The sequence below is a fragment of the Macrobrachium nipponense genome, chromosome 9 (genome assembly GCF_015104395.2).
Source record: "Macrobrachium nipponense isolate FS-2020 chromosome 9, ASM1510439v2, whole genome shotgun sequence".
Classification (NCBI taxonomy): domain Eukaryota; kingdom Metazoa; phylum Arthropoda; class Malacostraca; order Decapoda; family Palaemonidae; genus Macrobrachium; species Macrobrachium nipponense.
Window position 1 is genome coordinate 92606493 of NC_061110.1, and position 14244 is coordinate 92620736.

General features: G+C 36.2%; 2 protein-coding genes across 6 annotated transcripts in view; one reads left to right on the forward strand and one right to left on the reverse strand.

The window, feature by feature from the left end:
- The window catches only part of LOC135218487 (protein O-linked-mannose beta-1,2-N-acetylglucosaminyltransferase 1-like), a 180549-nt gene that overhangs the window by 119488 nt on the left and 46817 nt on the right, over positions 1–14244 (reverse strand). The window lies entirely within an intron of this gene.
- The window catches only part of LOC135218490 (uncharacterized), a 256375-nt gene that overhangs the window by 101481 nt on the left and 140650 nt on the right, over positions 1–14244 (forward strand). The window lies entirely within an intron of this gene.

The following is a 14244-nucleotide window of genomic DNA, read 5'->3' on the forward strand; positions in this document are numbered from 1 at the left end:
AGAAAAAAAGGAGTGATTACCTGATTATCTGCATGGAAGATGAATAAAAAAAACCTTGAATCTGAAATAGATATCATTCAGCAACGGCGTTAATGGCCTCGTTGCTCATAAATTGTGATTTTCTTTGCTTCTTTGTAAAATAGTTGTTCACGTTATTTCATTGCAAAACATAGAAACTGGCATCTCTTCTTAGAGCAAACGACGAAATTCGATGTCCATCTTGAACTAGATTTCTTTCTTGAGTAATTACGTCAGATATCGAATCTGAACCATTTTGTCCAGGGAACTGATGAGGCAGGAGCTTGCGAAAGAGTTTATTTGATGGCAAATTATCTTCCTTTCTCGGAAATGTCTGGAGCTCGAATTCTCACAAAGCTCGTCATGTTTGTTAACAGTGACAGATGGCAATATATGATGTTGGATTGATGATGACAACATTATATCATTGGCACATATGTTAACAGACATTTTATGAATACACAGCATCGCTTGATATGTCAAAACATTATGAATACATAGCATCACTCGATTTTCTCAGTCGAGCAAACAGACCAGCGACCCTGAACTTTATCTTGAGTCATCTTTATTCTGAATTATCTTGAATTATGAGAATACCATAATTAGCTGTGCAGAAATGTGGTGAATAATCTGTTTGGTTTATTCAATAAGAGAGCAGATAACAATTCTATGAAATGGTCAGCGGACGATTTTCTAATCTAATAAACAGTGTTATTATTATTATTATTATTTTTTTTTTTTTTTTTTTTTTTTTGCTCTATCACAGTCCTCCAATTCGACTGGGTGGTATTTATCGTGTGGGGTTCCGGTTGCATCCTGCCTCCTTAGGAGTCCATCACTTTTCTTATTATTATTATTATTATTATTATTATTTTTTTTTTTTTTTTTTTTTTTTTTTTTTTTTTTTTTTTTTGCTCTATCACAGTCCTCCAATTCGACTGGGTGGTATTTATAGTGTGGGGTTCCGGGTTGCATCCTGCCTCCTTAGGAGTCATCACTTTTCTTACTATGTGTGCCGTTTCTAGGATGGCACACTCTTCTGCATGAGACCTGGAGCTACTTCAGCCTCTAGTTTTTCTAGATTCCTTTTCAGGGATCTTGGGATCGTGCCTAGTGCTCCTATGATTATGGGTACAATTTCCACTGGCATATCCCATAACCTTCTATTTTTCTATTTTCAGAGCTTGATACTTACCCATTTTTTCCCTCTCTTTTCTTTTCAAAAACTCTGGTGTCCGTGGTGTGGCGACATCAATGAGTGATACTTTCTTCTTGACTTTGTCAATCAACGTCACGTTCTGGTACTATTTGCACGTATCACCTATCTGGTCTGATACCATAGTCCCAGAGGGATCTTGCTGATCGTTTTCTATCACTCCCCCCCCCCTTTTCTCAGGTTGGTGCCCGTACCACTATTACTGCAAGGTAGCTGATGTTTCTTGCACAGGCTCCAGTGGAGGGCTTTTGCCTCCTTTTGTCAATATTGGTTCTGTGCAAGCCGGGCATTCGCTTGTTATGTGGTTTTATGGTTTAATTTCGTATTGCACTTCTACCTATGGGAGAGATTGTCCGTCTATCGTATTTTGAAACATATCTGGTTCTTAGGCCTGATCTTGTGCCGCTGTTATCATTCCTTCAGTTTCCTTCTTTAGCTCTCCCTCTGTAGCATTGACATGTGTCATCGCTGGCTAGTTCTTTAGTCTGTCTCATGTATTGTCCGTGCTTGGTTTTTGTGTTGTGCCAGTCCTCTGTTCTGTTTGTCATTGTCCTGTCTCTGTATATTTCTGGTCTTCGCCTACTTTTAGTAGTCCTTCTTCCCATGCACTCTTTAGCCACTCGTCTTCACTGGTTTTCAGATATTGCCCAGGTGGCTCTGTTCTCGATGTTGACCGCAGTCCCCCAATATACTTAGTAGTCCTCTCCCTCCTTCCTTTCGTTGTTATGCATAGTCTGTCCGAATTTGCTCTTGGGTGTAGTGCTTGATGTATTGTCCTATGTTTCCTGGTTTTCTGATCTATGCGCGGAGTTCTGCCTTTCGTCCATTCCACTATTACTGCGCTGTATCTGATTACTGGCACTGCCCATGTGTTTATGGCTTTTATCATATTTCCGGCGTTGAGTTTTGACTTGAGTATCGCCTTGAGTCTCTGCATATATTCTTCCTGATCGTTTGGCCTTCATCTCTTCCATTATTCCCAGGTATTTGTATCCTTCCTTCCATCTATGTGTTTGATGTTGCTTCCCATCTGGTAGCTTTATCCATTCATATCTCGGTGACTTTGCCTTTTTGTATGTTGACTAAGGCGCATTTTCTATTCCAAACTCCATCCTGATGTCCCCAGCCCATACAATCCCTTACGGTCTGTGGAATTATTATTATTATTATTATTATTATTATTATTATATTATTATTATTATTATTATTATTATTATTATGTTCAAACTTGAAAAGGTTATTGTGGCTTTCATTCGAAAAACGTAGCAAGTTATATAATGGGAAATAAAGAAAAAGGAGGTGATTTACTATAAAAACAGATAAATTAACAATCAAATGAAATATAAATAATGTAAGTTAACTATTAAAATACAGCTTGAACTTTATTGGAGATGTAATTGGAAATTCATGACGAATCTGTAAAACTACATAAATACGGTTCATCATCTGAATAATAATAATAATTAATAATAATAATAATCAATAATAATAATAATAATAATAATAATAATAATAATATAATATAAAATCATAGGGACACTAGGCACGATCCCAAGATCCCTGAAAAGGAACCTGTAAAACCTAGATGCTGAAGTAGCTCCAGGACTCATGGAGAAGTGTATGCTACTAGAAACGGCGCACGTAGTAAGAAGAGTGATGGAGTCCTAAGGAGGCAGGATGCAATCCGGAACCCCACAAAAAATAAATAAATAAATAAATAAATAGATAAAACACACACACACACCCAGGCGAATAGGATGACTGTGATAGACCAAAATAATAATAATAATAATAATAATAATAACAATAATAACAATAATAATAATAATAATAATTACCACAATGGGATTTACGTTGGAGTAAACCCAGAAACAAAGACTAAGCGTACAGTATAGTAATTACATCGGCGTCCAAGGCATCGGTGATGATTCTCATTATCGTAAAGCTCGTTATCTCGTATTATTTCCAGCGTAATTAAGTACTAATGACACTAATCGTTTTCGTAATGATGACAGCAACTGAATTAATTAAAAGCACACCGCGATATCCACAAAGAAGTGATTACCCACATTCGTTCTGTGGTTGGAATGCAGTTGTCCTACATTTCACGACAATTATAAATACTCCTATAGAGTATGTTTGATACCGCGCAGAGAGAGAGAGAGAGAGAGAAATTTCAGATTACAGACCTTACAGACCTTACATCTTGTTCGGGTTGCCCCAGGTCCTCAGTGTGAGGCACCTCTAATGTCTACCAGAGAGTTGCTAGTACATCTTCCGGTATATTTTGCATCTTCCAATCTTGGATGGTCTGGGATGCAGTTTAGATATTTGTCGAGCTTATTCTTAAAACACATCTACGCTCACTCCTGATATATCCTCAGATGAGCTGGCAACGCATTGAATAGACGCTGCATTATCGATGCTGGTGCGTAGTGGATTAATGTCCTGTGTGCTTTCCTTATTTTTCCTGGGTATAGTTTTGGGCATATTAATCTACCTCTGCTTGCTCTTTCTGATATTTTAGTTCCATGATATTTTCTGCTATTCCTTCTATCTGTTTCCATGCCCTGAATTATCATGTAGCGTTCTCTTCTCCTTTTAGACTATATAATTTTTAAGAATTGTAGTCTTTCCCAGTAGTCTAGGTCCTTAACTTCTTCTATTCTAGCTGTAAAGGACCTTTGTACACTCTCTATTTGTGCAATATCCTTTTGATAGTGTGGGTACCATATCATATTGCAATATTCAAGTGGACTACGAACATATGTTTTATTAAAGCATAATCATGTGTTCAGCTTTTGTTTTTGTTTTGAAGTGCCTTAACAACATTCCCATTTTTGCTTTACATTTTGCCAACAGAGTTGCTATTTGATCATTGCATAACATGTTCCTATTCATCATCACACCAAGGTCTTTAACTGCCTTCCTTATTTGTGATGGTCTCATTATTAGGTCCCTTATATGCATATAGCTTTCTTTCTCTGTCTCCATAATTTATTGATTCAAATTTTATCAGAGTTAAATACCATCCTATTTTACCTCTGCCCAATCATGATACTTTGTTAAGGTCTCTTTGTAGAGCGTTTCCTATCTTCATCACAAGTAATTTCTCTACTTATTCTTGTGTCATCTGCGAAAACTACTCACTACCGAATCCTTAACATTATTGTCTATGTCTTTCAATCATAATAACAAACAGTATTGCAGCTAACACCGTACCTTGCGGCACACCGGATATTACCTTGGCTTCATCCGATTTCTCGTCGTTTGCAATAACTATCTGTTTTCTGTTGTGTAAAAATTCTTTTAACCATCTTCCTACTTTATCCACGATATTGTGTTTTCTAATTTTCTTTGCTAATATATTATGGTCTACTTTATCAAAAGCTTTTGCAAAGTCTAAATAAACCACATCTGTTCATTTCCATTTTCCGCTTTTCATATTTTGAATATGTTTTTCACGGTGGACTAACAGTTGGGTTTGTGTACTTTTTCCGGGTACGAAACCAGTGTCCTTTATTAAACAAATTATTTTTTATTTTAAATGTTTCATAATATTTTTCTTCATTACCCTTTCATACACTTTCATAATATGTGATGTTAGACTCACAGGCCTATAATTACTTGCCTCTAGTCTTGATCCACTTTTGAAAGTAGGGGTAATATATGCTAATTTGTGCTCATCATATATCTTGCCTGTATCTACACTTTGTCTTAATAATATTGCAAGTGGCTTTGCGATAGAATGAACTACTTTCTTTAACAAAATAGCAGGAATTCCATCTGGCCCTGCAGCAGCTCCATTTTTAATTTCATTAATAGCCTGCACAATATCAGCTTCATTAATATCTATGTCAGCTAAAATTATTATTTCACTATTTTCATCCCTTACTTCTATATCATTATCTTCATTATCTATTCTAGGGTGAATTCTCTCTTATATCGTTCTGCCAGTATGTTGCAAATTTCCTTTTTTTCATTCGTTAATCTCCCTTCATTCTCATAGGGCCTATTTCTATTCTTCTTTTATTCATCTTCTTCGCATATGAGTATAATAGTTTGGGGTTTTGCTTGATATTTAATAGGGTTTTTTCTTCCAAGTCCCGTTTTTTTTCATTTTCTTTTGATTGTATAATCTTTGTTCTGCATTTTCTATCTTACTTTTTAGTTCTATAACTTTCCATGCATTTTTTTCTTTTGCAAGACCTTTTTTCCATTTTCTGATTTTCTGGAACAAGATCCTTCTGTCTCTTGGTATGCATGAATGATGTTTACTTTTCTTCTTCGGTATATTTTTCACTATTATCTCCAATATTTATATAATATCTCCGTATTTACCCTTATGTCATCCACTTACGAAAATGTTATCCCAATCTTTGTTTAATTCTTCATTAATTTCTGACCATTTTATATTTTTACTGTAGAAGTTGTATTTTCCATATCCTTCCACTTTTTCATTCTTGCTATCTCTATTTTCACTTGCTTGGAATGAACTGTTAATTCTATGACATTATGGTCTGAACTACTCGCATTATAAACTATTATTTCTTTAACATAATCATCTCGTTCACAACTACTAAGGTCTAAAGTATTTTCCTTTTCTTTTTTTCTTGTTGGCAGGTGATTTATTTGTTGAATGGTTGTATTTCTAGTAGCATATCTAATAGCTTTTCAAATTGCCTCTTATCTTCTGCACTAATATTACTCTCTTTTTTATATGTATAAGTACAACCACAATCTCCTATTCGTTTCTTTCCATTCTACGAAAGGAAAGTGAAGTCACCAGATAGGAGAATAGTCCAGTCCTTGTGATTTCTATATATCATCCAATTTTCAATTATTAAGTCAAACTCTTTAGTATTAGGAGGTCTATATATTACTATGTTCATCAATTTTTCAGATTCAAATTCTACCGCTATTAGTTCACATTCTGAGTTACTATATTTCTCGTATATTTTTCCTTGTTTTTTGTCTTTCCCATATATTGCGGTTCCCCCTTGATTCCTATTTTTTCTATCTGATCTATAAGTTGGAACCTTTTATTTGATCATCATTCCCAGTCTCTTGGGAATACCAGGTTTCACTTATATTCATTATATCTATTTTCTTTTCATTTTGGGTTAGTTCTTCTAAGTACTCTATTTTTCTTTTGAGTTACTCGTAACTAAACCTCGCATTCATCACTATGATGGTTTGCGTGTTTCTCCTTTTTCATTTAATACTGGTAGTAATAAGGATTTTTCCCATGTCTCTTTCCTGTTTTTCTGGTATGTTGTTCTTTTTTTCATTTCCAGAAATTCTGACATTAAAAATTCCAACTTTTCCATAATATTTGATCTTCCTTCATCATAATTATTAATTTTTGTGTCTGAATCTGCAATTTTCTCCGTTTCTTCTGCAATATCCTCTTGCATAATAAATACAGTTATTATCTCTTGAGTAGAATTTCGGAGCTGATGCTTTGAAATTTTTGCTGACACCTCTGCATATCTCATTGGTGGTTTTGCTTTTCTCTTTTACCTGATATTCTTGATTTCTCTCTTTATTTGTTTCTTTCTTATTTTGGATTTTATATTTTGGTTGGTTATTTATTTGATTATGATTCATGGCTACAGGGTGCATATATTTGCATTTTTTGTCGAACTTACATCCTTTTTTCCTTCTTAGGTTTTTACATATTTTTGGATGCAGATCTCTGCAAATCATCCCCATCCCATCCATCTCAAGTATGCACAGTTTACCATATATTTCATAGTTGTTTTGGGACATATCTTAGGATGTTTGTAGTAACATCTTTCTCCAAATCTGCAATTCCCTCTTTTCAAAAGGTTGCAGATTTTGTCTTTCTTGTCTATTTTTTCCTCTTTCCCGTCATTGTATAGATCTGGGTAGAGCCTCTTCGGGATTTGCTTTTCTGTTGTCATATCGTAATTATTTCTTCGTAGTTATGCTGCTTTATTGCCTCATATGTAGTATCAATGAGTATCTCTGCATCCATAACTTTTATCTTGTTCTTTGTTTTCCTTATTTTTTCTGTCATTTCATTTTTGTTTACTTCTCTTCCGTTTTCCTCTTCTTTTTCTTCTTCTCTTCCTCTCCTCTTCTTCTTCATCCTCAACTATTTGTACATTCAATCTTTGATTTAATAACATTGTCTATCCATGATAGGACATGTTGAACAAAAAATTCTTGTATCTTTTCTCAAATCTTGTATTACCTCAGCACATCTGTGGATGGGTCGGAATGTTGCATGCAGCACATTTTCTGATTAGGTTTTGTGGATTGACTATGCTATACCAAACCTTACACAGTTTGCATGCTTTTGGCATTGCTTTTTTCCTAATGCATCAATTAGGATATTCACAAGAAGTTCACCTTATTATTCATTTTCTTTGTCGGAATATGTTGGTTTATGTATATTTTCTTTATGAGTCTCTTGACCACTTGGATTTTTTGGAATTATTTGGAATTTCTTCAATTATTTTCAAGATGTTTTCATTAGATTTGTTCCAGTTTGAAGGGATTATATCCTTCTAATATATCTATGAATGCTTTTGTATCTTTTGGTTAGGACTGTTGCTGATTTCATAGATGAGAAATGCCAGTTCCCTTCCTGCTACTCATCATCATATTGCGAATCTGCTAGACACGCCAAATTACGCCACTTTTCCCGCAGTTGGAACTTACTGCCATCTTGTTTCTGATTTATAGTTTTACACTTGATAAACTAACTTAGAAGACGTTTTATCCTACTATTTTCACACTAACTCTTATCACCGATAGTTCACGAACACTTCTAGATATTTCTCAAATTCTAGTCGTATGTTAAACTTGTGATATCTGTTGATTATTGTGACTTCACGCGGGTACGTCTCACCAAGCAAGATGGCTACTACGAGAGAGAGAGAGGAGAGAGAGAGAGATTTTCTGAGAGAGAAGGAGAGAGAGAGAATTTCTGATTAGAGAGAAGGAGAGAGAGAGAGAATTTTCTGATTAGAGAGAGAGAGAGAGAGAGGAGAGAGAGAGAGAGAGAGAGAGAGAGAGAGACTTTTCTGATTAGAGAGAGAGAGAGAGAGAGAGAGAGAAATTTTTGATTTCTGTGCTTTTGAGAGCTGTTTTTATCAGAAGATTACTCAAAGAGAGAGAAAGCGAAAGCGAGAGAGAGAGAGAGAGAGAGCAAGAGCGAGAGCGAGAGAGAGAGAGAGATTAAATCAAAACGCCAGACAATAAGAAAAAAGAAAAGGTGAAATATCGAAAAATGGAAAACGAGCAAACAACGCCCAGCAAACAAAGCCGCCAAACAAAGCAAAGGCAAACGAAAGTTTAGCTGAGCGTTCACGGGCTGGGGGGAAACGAACTTGAGGGATATACTGTATATATATGTATATATATATATATAATAGTAGATATCTATGCCGGCAAACGTGACGAGAAATTAAAATACCCGGATGTTCTGCTCCTGTGAGTACATACACCGCATGTCTTTCTGGCGAGGATTTTCTTTTGTGGTTTCTCCTCCTCCTCCTCCTCCTCCTCCTGCGTGACGCTCTCCCACTTTTCTAGGATCTTTTGTGTGGTGTTGCTTAGGGGTCATACTTGAACTTTTGCACTGCGACTGTAGTGAGATTTGCCCGTCTATCCCCAGAGCGTTTATTCTAATTCACGTTCCTTATCCGGCCAAAGAAATATTTTCCTTTAGAGAGGAGGTGAGATTGCTTTAAAGAACCCTATCCTTCTCCGGAGAGAGAGAGAGAGAGAGAGAGAGAGAGAGAGAGAGAGAGAGAGAGAGAGAGAGAGAGAGAGAGAGAGTCAATCAAAAATCAAATAAAAAATCAAAAACTTTATTTCCATTTTACAATGGTTTTTCTACATGTCATTGTTTAAAAATGTATACATGATTTGTTAAAAATATATACAATACATGAGAAGTATAAAATAGTTCCATTACTGACGACTTCTTAGAACTTAAAATCTTAAAAACTTCAGAACTTAAAATCTTCAGAACCTAAAATCTAAAAAATCTGAATACACAGGTATTGTGATATATTAATGATACCCAGAACTGGGTAAACACACATCCACAACACTGGATGATCTAAGTATGAAAACAAAACCAAGTATGAGATGACTGTTAAAAGCAAAAATGATGTGAAAGCTTAAAAGGCTTTACAACTTAATATTGCGACCTTACACATACTTGTACATTGCCCACAGTGGGGAATTCAAAAAGCCAGTCGGGAATTAAACGATTGCAAATTTTATAAGTAAACAAGCAGAGGTCAAATATTATTTTAGTTTCAATATCCATCCACTCTAACTCTTCCAAAATTGGTGTCACATGATCATATTTTCTAGCCCCGCCATGAGCTATTTTAGCTGCGAAATTCTGACCTGTCTGAATCCGGTCTATTTGCTCTTTAGTTGTCATTCCCCAGATTTTGCTGCAGTAGTTGATTACGCTCAAGGCCAACGACTCTATTATTGGTAGGCGAGATGTTTTATTTAACCTATCTTTTATGCGGTTCAGAAAGAATAAGACACCATTTATTTTTTTTATTATGTGACTGATGTGGTGATTAAATAACATATATTGGTCCATAAGGACACCTAGGTTCCATTTGTGTATGAGTATTGGGTGAGACACACTATCGAAGGCCTTGGAAAGGTCGAGTAGTAAGAGCAGTGATATCTTTTAGCTGTCGATGTTTTCATAAATATATTCACTGACCTTCATAAGCGCAGATTCAGTCGATAACTGAGCTTTAAAATCGTGCTGGCTATTTGCCAATAAGTTATTACTCTCCAAAAAGAATACAAGCTGGCTGGCAACAATTTTTTTATGAGTTTTGACAGAATTGGGAGCAATGAAATGGGACGATAATTCCCCACTTCGTCGACATCGCCACTTTTGAATAAGGGAATGACATGAGGGTGTTTCCAAAGTTCTGGGAACAAACCGGTAACAATGGACGTATTAATGATATTTGTAATATAAAAGATCAAAACAGGAGTGGAATCTTTTAAATACTTATATGGAATGCCATCTGAACCATGCGAATTTGTTTCACATAACTCTTTGAATGCTAAAACAACTTTGTGAACGTCCACAGGTTGAGGTCGAAAATCTGGGATATTTGGTAAAGATTGAAAATTGCTTTTTTCTCTCTCTTCATGTGTTAATTCATTCTCCATACCTTCTTGTGATTTTCGAAAAGCTGTTTCTCCTACAGTGGCAAAATACTGATTGAAATCCTCTGCCGCCTTGACAGGGTCATCGAAAGTTCGGTTATTATTATTACTGTATCTGATACCAGAGATTATGTTTTCAAATACATGCCACACAGCTTTGCTGTTCCCTTTATTCTTATTGAACTCGTTTCTGAAATGGCTCCTCTTAGCAGTGCGTAGGCACTGTTCCACTTGTTTCTTAGTTTGTTTGAATAGATTGTCTAGAGCTTGGTTAGCCATGTCGATTTTAAGTTTAGATTGTAATTCATTTTTTTCTGCTATACACTTTTTTAAGTTATCATCAATCCAAGGGGCAAAGGGACGCGTTATTTCAGCCGTTACAGCAGGGGCGCACTGATCAAGGGAACTATTAATTACATCCGTAAGGATGCTAACTTGAATGTTTACATTATCAGTGTTAAGCACGTCGTTCAAGGTTGAAACTTTACTCATCAACATATCACAGAATATGTTAGCGTCATAATTTTTACGGCTTCTGAACGTTCTTATTTGGGGTTGAGGTTTAGGCTTTCTAACATTCACGATTATAGATATTATTTCATGATCTGCTATAGGTCTTGGCATGAAATCGGTTTTCACTATCATTTCCATTTTGTTTGTAATGGCAACATCCAACAAGGTAGAGGACCTCTCAGTTATTCGCGTTGGTTTGTCAATGACTTGCTTCAGGTTCAGACTCTCTATAATTCTAGAAACATGGTTTCCCTTCGCTAAAAGGTTATCGTTCAAATCACCCAAGATGAAAATAGGCTTATTTTTCAAACACATATTCTTAAAAACGTTTGTTAAGTATGAAAAAGATGCCCAGGTGCCTTGGGGTGTCGGTATGTACAGCCAGTTATGAAGGAAGGAAATTTTCTTTGTTGAACCTGCAACCACACATCCTCTATCCCCTCAGAACCTTCCGTGTCAGTATTATCTACTTTTGAGAATTTCAGATTTTCATGAATGTACATATACACTCCTGAGCCTCGTCCTGCATCACATCTGACAACGTTATATTTGAGAATTTTAATAAATTCATCATCTAATGAGGGGTCAAGCCATGTTTCACAAATACACAAAATGTCAATATCTTCTTCCTTTAACATATACTCTATTGCTTCAAGATGACAAAGTAATGACTGGGCATTTAAACTTAATTGTTAGAGGTTCACTTTTTTTAGGCACTAGCCTTACAGAGCTGACGGATCTCTTCGTGGCCTATTACCTAATAATCGTTGACATTGCACATACGACTTTTGTGACCATAGTTATAACAATTATTGCATTTGATTCTGTGGTCATAACGACAATTTGATTGTCTATGGTTATGTTCCCCGCAGTTATAACAACCCCTATTGTGAATGTTGTTTGTTTGAGTGTTACCATATTGAGAGTCGCGTCTAGCGTGTGTATAGTAAGGCGAGTCCGTATGTTGTGGTCTACTCTGAGTTCTGTAATTTTGTCTATTAGACCGAGAGTAATGAGGTGTATTTGTTTTTCTAACCTGCCCAGATTTGATCGTAAAAGTGTCTGATGAAAATTCTTATCCATTTGTGTGCAGGTTTTCGTGCTCTCGCTCAGTTTCAGAAAACTGCACTGTTTATTTATGACCGATAATAATCGTATTACACCATACCTGTTCAGGACGGAATCAGATTCCACTCGTTCATCAAAGTACATATCATCAATTTCACCAGTACCCAACCTGAAACTTAAGTTAGTTTTAATGAGGTGTACTATGTTGACGGAGCATCATTCCCTTAGCCTGTTATTTTACAAGTTGATCGTATCATCCAAGTCGTTTTTAAGACTGGGCACAAGTTCACATACATATAAATCAATGTCCTCTTTTTTACGCTTTGATTCTGAGATGAATGATCCTAGGTCATCTAATACATGATTTACGTCCTTCTTTTCAATGATGTCGTTTGTGCCGCAGTGAATAATGCACTTTGAAGGCATCCAATCAAGCTTCTCGCTCACCCAGCATCCTGCGAGATCCATGGTGGTATCCCGAATCGTTTTTACACTGCAGCCGTCTCCCAGGTCAGATAGGCAGGCGAACATCGCGCCAATTTTCGTCTCCGAGAAGAAGTGTCTTTTCATTTTCCAACGGCTGTGGTTGATCTGCTGATCTCTGGCTCATTTTTTCTTTCAAGGTCGAAATTCGGTCATTTAGTCGATTTATGGTTACATGGGCAGTCTTGAGCATGATATTTAGTTCGTGAATTTCCGAATCTGTTGCGGCCAGCTTTCCTTTAATGTCTTCCAGTTCATGAAAAATTGTACAAATGGTGTCGGACGAGGTTATTTTCTTGTAGGTTAGGGGCATTGTCAGTATCTTTTGGCTGGTGAGATCTCAGAATCAATTCGACTAACTGCTCTTTAGTTTGCCACACCTTACTCATTCCTAAGTGACGACATTGCTTTTGAAGCTCAACTTTCGTAAAGTTGTTGAGAAAATACTCCCTCGTTGGATTTGCTAAAGGACTTTCTCTGTCCAGGCTTACTACATTTTCTCTCTCTATTTGTATGTTCATTTCTACAATTTCATCTGCTGGATGAATACCTCCCTCAGTGCTGCCCATCTCAAGATGTTTCAAATAGAACGCTTCCTTAAAGGGCTTATGACGTTGTATAGATCCTAGTGCGCATGCGCGAATTTTGAAAAACTTGAACAGGGGTCTCCTTCAGCTAACGTATATTATAATGGACGAATTAAAGGCTAATAACTAACCAAAACCAGCCATACTACTGTCACTTTATCCACTGTCACATCATGTGTCTGTAAATAGCCCTGAGGAGCACACTATCCACTGAAAACCCACCGAAAATGCCAAGGAAATGAGCAGCTCGCCAAAAGGTGTGTTGTTGTTGTTGACAGAGAGAGAGAGAGAGAGAGAGAGAGAGAGAGAGAGAGAGAGAGAGAGAGATCTTGATTGATGAACCTAATAATTATATTTCATGAATTCACAAGAATTCTTCGTCACGAGAAAGTCACCCCCGTCTTACGATGAAATGCCCATTGAAATGAATTCAAAGTCATGTCTGAAGGTTATTCAATCTCCTTTTCTCTATTATAGCACTGCATTTCTAGTCGTACTGCATTTCTTGTTGTAGTTGCTCTCAATGAACAGACTTCTTCCGTAATCACTTTTCTATGTTTTCCATCATAAAACTTAGTAATCGGTTTTCATTAAAAAGGTGATAATTCGTTGTATTTAATCTCCTTATCTTAAACCCGTGTAATCTCCTTCTCTTTAACCCGTTCTTGATGACCCTGTTCAGAAACACCTGGGAACTCTCATTCCGCTCGTGGCTGGCGAATAGCAACACTGCATTTGCGCACACGTTTCATGTACTGCATTCCCGAATTACTTATAATTTATAATGCCTTATCAGGTACCAACTGTGGAGATACGTTTCGACGATGGGCGGAAGAAACTTGTCAGATATATTCATAATTCAGGACAAAAAGTCATAAGATATGTTCATAAATCAGGACAAAATGTCATAAGATATATTCATAATCAGGAAACTACTCTAGATTGTACTGTACATAAGTAGATAGATCAACAGAAATAAATCTGTCTTGACAGATAATGACAGAAAGATTATAAAGCCCGTCAATAAGAGAAAAGAGAGAAAATCGTCTGCACTTAATATATGTAGATGTTAGATATTATTCTTCTAGGCGTAACAAAAACGAAAAAGAATACAATTTATCTAAAACAAATGTAAAAAACCAAAAAATGCTTATTTCGGATAATTAC